Raw genomic sequence first — 9,352 nt, forward strand, 5'->3', positions numbered from 1 at the left:
TAACAACAACAACAACTGGAACTTCGTTAGCAAGCAGTGGTGATTTGTCCCTTGCTTGTTTTTCTCCTTCTTCCCGCTTCCCCCTCACGGGGGGAGTGGTTACTATGACGGACACCCCTACTGCCTCCCCCCCTTCAGGGGGGGAGGTGGTCTGGATGACGATAGGAATGACAGAACTGACCTCCCCTAGACTGATGGACGCCAGATTCGTGCCCCGCTTGACGTTCCAGTAGACAATGCAACGTTCGTTACTATCCATGCTCTAGGTTCAACTCTCCTGTCCAGTCTCAATCCCTTCCTTATCAAGAAGGTGATTGACCACTGTGCGGGAGAAGTCGAACAATAAAAAAAACTTGCTAATCGGGATCTCCTGGTAAAAACTGTTAACTCGTCACAGGTGAGAGATTTGCTAAAACTGTGTAAATTCCACTGTTACGATGTCGAAGCCAAAATCCCAGTCTCCATGAATTCTTGCAAGGGTGTTGTCACTTGCAGGGATCTCATGGTGATGAGTGATGAAGAAATCGTACAAGAATTGGTGCAGCAAGATGTAATTGAGGCTAAATTCATTAAACGTTACTCGGAAGGCATAAGGACGAAGACAGCAACTATTATCTTGACGTTTGGCAAAGTTTCTCTTCCTAGTCATGTCAAAGTTGGTTATGAAATCATTCACATTCGACCATACATCCCTGACCCTTTGCATTGCCTGAAATGCCAGCTGTATGGGCATGGTGCAAGGACTTGTTGGGCTTCCCAGCCAGCGTGCGGCAAGTGTGCAAGCCAAGGTCATGATGCGGAACATTGCACATCCGAGACCGTATGTTGCCTTCATTGCAAGGGTAGTCACTCCACTTCCTCTAGGGATTGTCCCAAGTGGAAGGAGGAGAAGGAGGTCTGCACGGTGAAGGCAACTGAGGGTATTTCCTTCTATGAAGCTGGGAAAAAGGTGAAGGAGTTGCACGCAACTCCCAAGCCGAATAGGTCCTATGCTTCAGTGGTAATGTCCCGTCCTGTGATGTGCTCTGTCGAGACGCAAACTGACCTTGTCCTTCTCCCTCCAGCCACTCACAGTACCTCTCCATCTCGGCCTCCTGTCCGCTACAACTCTCTCACTGACATCCCTAAAGCTTCCACATATTCTCAGGCTGCTGCTGCCTCTCCATCAGAACTGCCTAAAGCAAAGTCTGACAAGCCTACTAAGTGTAACATGACCACCCTCATGAAACACTCTCGTCCTCATGTTCTTCCGGTTCCTACTCCAGCAAGAGAGAGAAAGGTTAGCTTTTCCTCAGGGGAGGCTGGGAGCCTAGTTATTGATGAAGGTATGGAGGTTTCTGTTAACAAGCACCGGGATAGGTCCCCCGGTAGTCACTTGGCTGCTGGCGGGCAGCAAAAAAAGACTAAGCACACTGGCTCCCAACGAAAATCTTAAACCGTCACATTCACTATATTACAGTGGAATTGTAGAGGTGTCGGGAAAAAGTTACAAAATAAAGCAATCTTGCTTTCCTTACACAGGCCAGACGTTGTTTGTTTACAGGAGACACGCCTAGAGGATCATCCTGATCCTCCACAGTTCAAACACTATCACTCGTATAGAAGATATGAAGGTCACAGAGTTGTCATTTACACCCACAAATCACACCCACAAACGGAAATGATTATAAATTCTACTCTGGAAGCTGTCGCATGCAGAGTAAAATTTAACAACACGTATCTGTCTATTTGCTCTCTGTACTCTCCTCTACATGGCCCCATTGATAGTGATGCTTTAAATTCACTATTTGAACATGTTCCTGACAATAAGTTAGTGTTGGGCGATTTTAACGCCAATCACTATCAATGGGGTAGCTTGAGGATCGATGGTCGTGGGGAGCAAGTAGCCAACCTAATAATACAGTCCAACCTCTGTCTTCTGAACGATGGTAGAGCGACTCGTGTAGATGATCGTACTGGTAACTTTTCAGCCATTGACTTATCTTTGGCTTCCCCTGGTATACATCAAGATTTCTCATGGGACCCTTATGACGACTCCTTGGGAAGTGATCATTTACCCATCTGTCTTTCTTATACACGCGACATCGTTTTGGACCCTCCACCTCCAAAATTTAACTATAAGAAAGCAGATTGGGGATCCTTCTCAAGGATCGCCAATTTAGATATATCTGGGGAGACCATAAATGTTAAGATTGAAAATGTAACTACTTCTATATTACACGCAGCTGAGGCTGCTATTCCCAAGACTTCTACAGTTCATGCAAAGCATAGAGCACATTGGTGGATGCCGGATTGCCGACAAGCATTAAGAAAACGCAAGAGGAGATACAGGATTTTTGATAGTCAGCCCACTGAGAAAAATTTTATTACATACAAACAGGCACGGGCTGAGGCAAGGAGAATAATTAGAAGAGCCAAACGTGACTCCTGGTGGTCCTTTGTGTCCACGGTGACTCGTACAACACCATTAAGGAAAGTCTGGTCCACTATAAGAATATTAAATAATAAAGGCCCGAAAATCCCTGTGACCACCCTGCAGGTAAATAATAACATCTATGACGAGCCCGTGGATATTGCTAACATCCTCGCCAGGAGTTTTTCTCATGTAAGTAGCTCAGCCAATTATGATACGCGTTTTCAGCATCATAAATGCATGGCTGAGCTACAGTTAATTGACTTTGCCAAAGAAGACGTAGACTCCCAGTACAATCAAGAGTTTACGTTAGATGAACTGCTCCTTGCCCTTAAATCTTGTAAAGACACCAGCCCTGGACCTGACACAATCACGTATGGTATGATCCAGCATCTTAATCAGGACAGTCTGATTAAGATGTTAGCATTGTACAATGAGATTTGGGAGTCTCGAATGTTCCCAAACTCATGGTTCTTTGTGCACGTCATACCGATACCCAAAGAGGCTGGTCGTCTTATGAATCCCACTTCATTTCGTCCTATTGCGTTGACTTCTTGTCTATGTAAGGTCATGGAACGAATGGTAAACAATAGGCTTCTTTTTGTTTTAGAGTCGAAGAATTTGTTAAATGATCAACAATGTGACATCCGTAAATACAGAAGTCCACTAGATCATTTAATGAATTTGGAGCATTGTACTGCAGAGGCATTTGCCAATAAAGAATTCATGATAGGGGTATTCTTGGACATCCATAAAGCCTATGACATGACATGGCGACACGGTATACTAATGAAGCTCTATGCTTATGGTTTAAGAGGAAATTTGCCTATTTTTATTTCAAATTTTTTTAGGGACAGGACTTTCTCTGTGAAATTGTCCTGTAATGTAACATCGGATATATTTATCCAGGAAAACGGGGTGCCGCAGGGAAGTGTGCTTAGTCCTACTTTATTTAGCATTATGATCAATGATATTCTGTCATCAGCTCCCATCCCGAGGAATCTTAAATACTCGCTCTACGCTGACGATTGTGCAGTATTGCACTCTTCCCATAATGCACAATTTTCGGCTGGGCGGATTCAAGCAGCCCTTGACTCCGTCCACCAAAAGGCCTTGCAGTGGGTATTTAAGGTTTCCGTCCCTAAGTGTGCCGCTGTAGTTTTCATTAATTGTAACGTACCTAATTTGTGCTTAACTTTGGATAATCAAGTGGTACCTTTTCAAAAGTCTGTAAAGTTTTTGGGAATTCATTTTGATTGTCGGTTGAACTTCAAAATTCATGTTAATAATTTGCTTGCTCATTGTGATAAATCTGTAAATGTCCTCAAGTACCTGGCAGGTACTACTTGGGGTGCCGACAGAAAATCTTTATTAATGGTGTATAAGTCCCTTATTCGATCAAAGCTAGATTATGGCGCACAGGTGTATGGTTCGGCATCAGATGCCACGCTGAAAGGATTGGATGTGTTGCAGAAAAAATGTTTGCAAATGTGTCTTGCAGCTGTCCGGTGTACCCGTGTAGCTCGTATGGAAGTGGAGGCGAATGTGCCTCCCCTCCGTATTCGCCATGACCACCTGGCTTGGTCCTACGGCCTCAGAACATCGAGGAAAAGTAATATTGGCAATGTGGAATGTTCCTCCTTGTGTCAATACCACCATCTTCTGCAGGGGGTGCATCGGCCACTTGCCGTTCGCCTCCACTTACTGACTTAGGAGCTTGGTGTGGACTTCAGTGACTGTGACAAGTTGGTGTTAAAAAATATAGCGCCTTGGGAGCCACTCGGCTTTGCCATTGACGTATCATGGCTCCCAGCACCAAAGGCCAAGGCGCCGGAGGCAGAGGTCCACCACTTGTTTCGTAACATCATCGTGCGTCATAAGGGGTTCCACCAATTGTACACCGACAGTTCCAAGTCGAGTGAATGTGTGGGTGCAAGTGTATGGTCGACCGAATGTGCCCTCAGGTATCGGCTGCCAACTCATACATCTGTGTTTACCTCCGAACTTTTTGCTATTGATAAAGCCATAGACTGTGCTCTCAATTCTAGACATGACTCATTTGTCATATTTTCAGATTCAAAATCAGCCCTTCAGGCAATTGCATCTTGTACTACGGACTCTCACGAGATCCAGGGGTGCATCGTTAATAAGTTGCATTCATGCAACAAGTCATTCACACTGATCTGGGTGCCTGGTCATTGTCACATCTATGGCAATGAGCATGCTGACTTACTTGCAAAGTCGTCTGTAGAACTCGAGGAGATATAGGACGTTCCTCGTGATCTGCGGTCGAGTCTCTCTCTTGGAAAGAAATCAATAAATCTTCTGTGGCAAGGTCAGTGGACCAGACTAAATATTCGAAAGTGTAAGCCATACCTGGGCGACTGGGCCACCGCCAACTGTCCCAGTTGCCTGGAAGAAAAAGTGTTGGCGCGGTTGCAGCTTAACCCGCCCCGTCCCGACGACGTATGGGTACGTTGCAACGATTTGCATTTGCCAGTCCCGGCGACGTACCAGTACGTCGTGCAATTGCAAGGTCGCTACTTTGCACAATTTTCAATTTTCGCACGTGATTTTTCGTATGTATACACGGGACACCTTCCTCTATTCCTGTACAAGATACCAAGCAGGGACAATGTCTTACACTCCATAACCTCCCCCCTCCCCCCCTCACGACATTGTCTTGGCAAAGGACCTGTTACCAGTGACCTGGCTAGTAAAGTTATTCAGGGCCAGAGTGATTCCCCAATCGATGACAATGTGGAGGACAATGTTTACATAGCATTAGAAGAAGAAAAAGCCAGAAATAATGATCAGGTAGTGTGGCAAAAATAGGTCAGGTATGGTGATTAGTTAGTGAGTGAAACAATGCTTATAATGCCTTTATTACTGCTTGAAAACCAATATACTGTCATACTACATATACATTCATACCAAGTAAATAAATAAATACCGTTTATGAGTGGATAAAATAGTTACCCTCCCATAGAACTCGTTTTCTTTGGTGCCAGCATGTTAGAAAACCCACTCAGGTGAGGAGGAACTCCTACCTGGATTGGGCACTTTAAACCTCAGGTGAGCGATTTCTCTATGAATTTTCGATGTTTCTCACCAAAAGCGAAGGTTTTAGCCAAAAAAAAAAAATTCAAAAATACCTCGGGACTGGGGGATGTCGAAGGTGCGGAAAACCTCGGGACGTGACGGGTTAATGCCACCATGCTCACGCACATGAAACCTTATATAGAAAAGCGATTCCCACCGCACTGACATTTGCGATGCGGTGTTATCTATCAGTCATATCATCCTACGCTGTCGGCGACTTATTCGTGAACGTGCTTCACTTATAAATTACTGCGGCGTAGCAGACGTCCCCATCACCCTTTCTACCATCCTGGGTGATGGGGACATTGTTATAATTGATAAATTGATGGCTTTCTTGAGAGAGACCGGACTGATCAGAGTGATGTGACTTTTTTACTATATGGTTTTGTTTTTTATCGACTGTAATTATGTATATATTGTAATATTAATTAGGGTTGACAGTTGACATATTTGAAATAGTTCCTCCTTCCCACTGATCTATTTCTAATATTGATGTCCCCTACATCAAATCCCGTTCCTCGACTGACGGTCACCAGCTGATGAGTGTAAGTGTGCAATATAGAAAGGTATTGGGCACTTGCAGTCGATGGTGGTCTGCTGGTCGAGGTTCTTCACTTTTTGTACAAATTATGTAAATACATTATAACATCTTGCTTAACTTATTCTAATTAGGACCGACAGCTGATGTATATGGAAATGTTCCTGACTCGTCTGGTTCCCTTTCATATATTCGATGTCCCCTATATTAGGTTGTGCCTCGACTGACAGTCACCAGGTGATGAGTGCAGGTATGTAATGTAGAAGGGCATTACATATCTGCAGTCGATGGTGTTCTGTTAGTCGAGGTATTTTTACCATTAGTGTAGGTCTAGCTATTTGTCTCTGTAGGATTTGGTATAGGTTGGCGATTTGTTTGTTAGGTGATTAGTTTTAGGGTCTTTAGATTAGGTTTTTCTTTTTAATATAAGGTATAAAAAATATAAAACCAAGAAAAAATTAAAAAAAAATCTCTACATAGAGTTACGATAATGAAACACATAAACATAATTATAAACACAGAGAAAATCAACTCACAGACCAGAAGGCAGCAGAGAACTATTGACAACGCTTGGCGAATGACAAGAACAGCATTGCCACACAACGTAAACATTGGAAAACATCATAACACTGCTACAGTCCGTCTCAAATAGTTGTGCCAACAGGATCTATGATAATATTCTACATATTGTATCATATTCTACAAACTTGATCAGTTTCATAGGTTGTTATTGAACCTGACTTATTTAGTTGTTTATACAATTTATTATACTGTACAGAAAACATTGGGGGGACTATTGCCCTCCTAGCCCCCCAGGATTTATGTCCTGGTATATCATCACTAAATACCTGACCCCCAACTACTTTTGCGGGAGTTAAATAATCTCATACATTCACTCATCGCCAAACTAAAAATAATTAAGGAAACACACGGGGGATAGTTATCATATGGTAAATACATATATATTAGTAATTACTGATGAGTCAGTGGTTGATACTTTAATGTATTTCTCCATCAGCAACATCGTGACCAGGTAACTCAGTTATTCTCTCGCTTTTTATTTTTTCTCGTATTCTTTCGATCATTCTTTCATACTCACTCTTTTCTTACTTCTCTCTCTCTCTCTCTCTCTCTCTCTCTCTGCATTGTATTCAAGGGATAACATCCTCAAGTAGGTTAATTATTGTTCAAACGAGCAAAACCAGCGGTAGCAGTATACTTCAGCCGATATTTGGCGCGTAAAAACCTTGCGCCTTATGGCTAGATAATTTTTCTTGCTTGAGGAGGACCAAAATTTTCTCTTCTCAGCTAGTGAACCAGTCTTGGCATATCATTTTCTAATTGCCATAAAAATTGTTTTTAAGGTGTACCAGATTTTCCCCTCAGAGACACAACAGTAGCCGAAAAACGTCCAAAGCACTTCCGCCAAGTAAGAACAGGGCACTATAATTGTGTGTGTGTGTGTGTGTGTGTGTGTGTGTGTGTGTGTGTGCTTTTCTCCTCAGGGTCAATCATTGCATGCCGTACTTTGCTGACATCGTTATGAATGTTGCTTTTCGGTTTTATCAGTCATAAAAAATAAGACAAAACTGGCCATATTACTAGGGCACATTCCTCAGCTGTGATGCTGTAGCCTATTTATTGTTATTTACATAATGTTGACAATATGTTCATCGATGACATACAAGAGGATATGAAGCTGCAGTACGCAAAATAAATCACTGAGAATAAAGTGGTACATACTCTTTCAGATAACATAGAAACAGTGGCGGACCGACAATTTATTACGTATCAAGTAAAGCTGATGATATATTCCTTCCCATTCCTATTAATAAATAAAACAATTAAACAGCAATCCTCGGTGCTTATTCTACTCATAAAATCGCCAATAAGGCATTTCAGTAAACCTCTTGTCTGGTAATTATAAAGGTAGATGGACGCCTGACGGTGTAATGGGTAAAATGTGATTTAACTGGGAGTGACCCATAAGGATTTACATACTGGAAGAGGGAATCTTATAATTCTGACGTTCGTTGAAAAGTGACTGCTTACTGTTGCTTTAATTTTCGAATCTAAGTTGCCAAATCAAAAGCCTCCAAACAGGCAAAGGCGTGTGTTGTCATCATTCATACTATCAATTAAGAACATCTCTACTGTTACTGAGATAAGGATGACAATAATGAAATATATTAATGTTTACTGTTCACTCAATGATTAATATTTTAACTAGTTCAGTCATTCATCCCACTGTATTGATGTATTTCTCCTCCGGCAGTGTTGGAACCCGCGACTGTGCCACTCAATTATTCTGTCGCATTTTTTTTTTTCCCTCCAATTGTTTCCTTCACCCTCCTGCAGCTTCACACGTTTCTCTCTCTCTCTCTCTCTCTCTCCACTGTGTTCAAGGAGAAAATATCAAGTAGGTTCATTACTGTTCGAACCAGCAGTAACAGTATACTTCAGCCGATTTTTGGCGTGTGAAGATCTTGCGTCATATGGCTTGAAAACTTCTTTAGCTTGATTAGGACCAAAACTTCCTCTTTTTCACAGCTTGTAAACCAGTCATGGCATATCATTTGAAATCGCCATAAGAATTGTTTTTAATGTGTACAAGATTCTCAACTCAAAGAACCAACAGTAGCCGAAAAACGTCCAAAGCATTTCCGCTAAGCAAGAACAGGGTACTGTAACTGTGTGTGTGTGTGTGTGTGTGTGTGTGTGTGTGTGTGTGTGTGTGTGTTTCCCAAGCTGTTAGACCAATCAAGGCAAGCAGTACCTTTCTGAAATCGTTATGAGGGTTGCTTTTCAGTTTTATTAGCCATAAAAGATAAGTAAAATTTAGCCCAAGTGGCCTGACAACCTTACTCGCTCTGGCATATTCCACACTTGTGATGTTCTAACCTGTTTCTTGTTAGTTACATAATATCGACAATGTGTTCATCGATACCATACAAGAGGTTATGAACCTGCAGTAAAAAAAATAAATCACTAAGATGTTATGTAGTCTTTTAGATGACATGGGAGCAGTGACGTGCACAGATAATTTGAGGGGCCGAGTCTCTACAAAAAGAATAATAAAAAAAAGCACCTCACCTTTGCCAGTTACTACTGTTACTACTACTACTACTACTACTACTACTACTACGAGAGAGAGAGAGAGAGAGAGAGAGAGAGAGAGAGAGAGAGAGAGGGAGGATCAGGTTAAGAAAAATCTTTATAACTCACACGATAGAAAATTTTATTTGTCAGAAGCCCACAAAAAAAGAAATAGTGTCAGAAACCCTAATTTGGGTTTACTT

Source organism: Coenobita brevimanus, chromosome 7, assembly GCF_032717465.1.
Source record: "Coenobita brevimanus isolate Jiangsu-jjx chromosome 7, ASM3271746v2, whole genome shotgun sequence".
Lineage (NCBI taxonomy): Eukaryota > Metazoa > Arthropoda > Malacostraca > Decapoda > Coenobitidae > Coenobita > Coenobita brevimanus.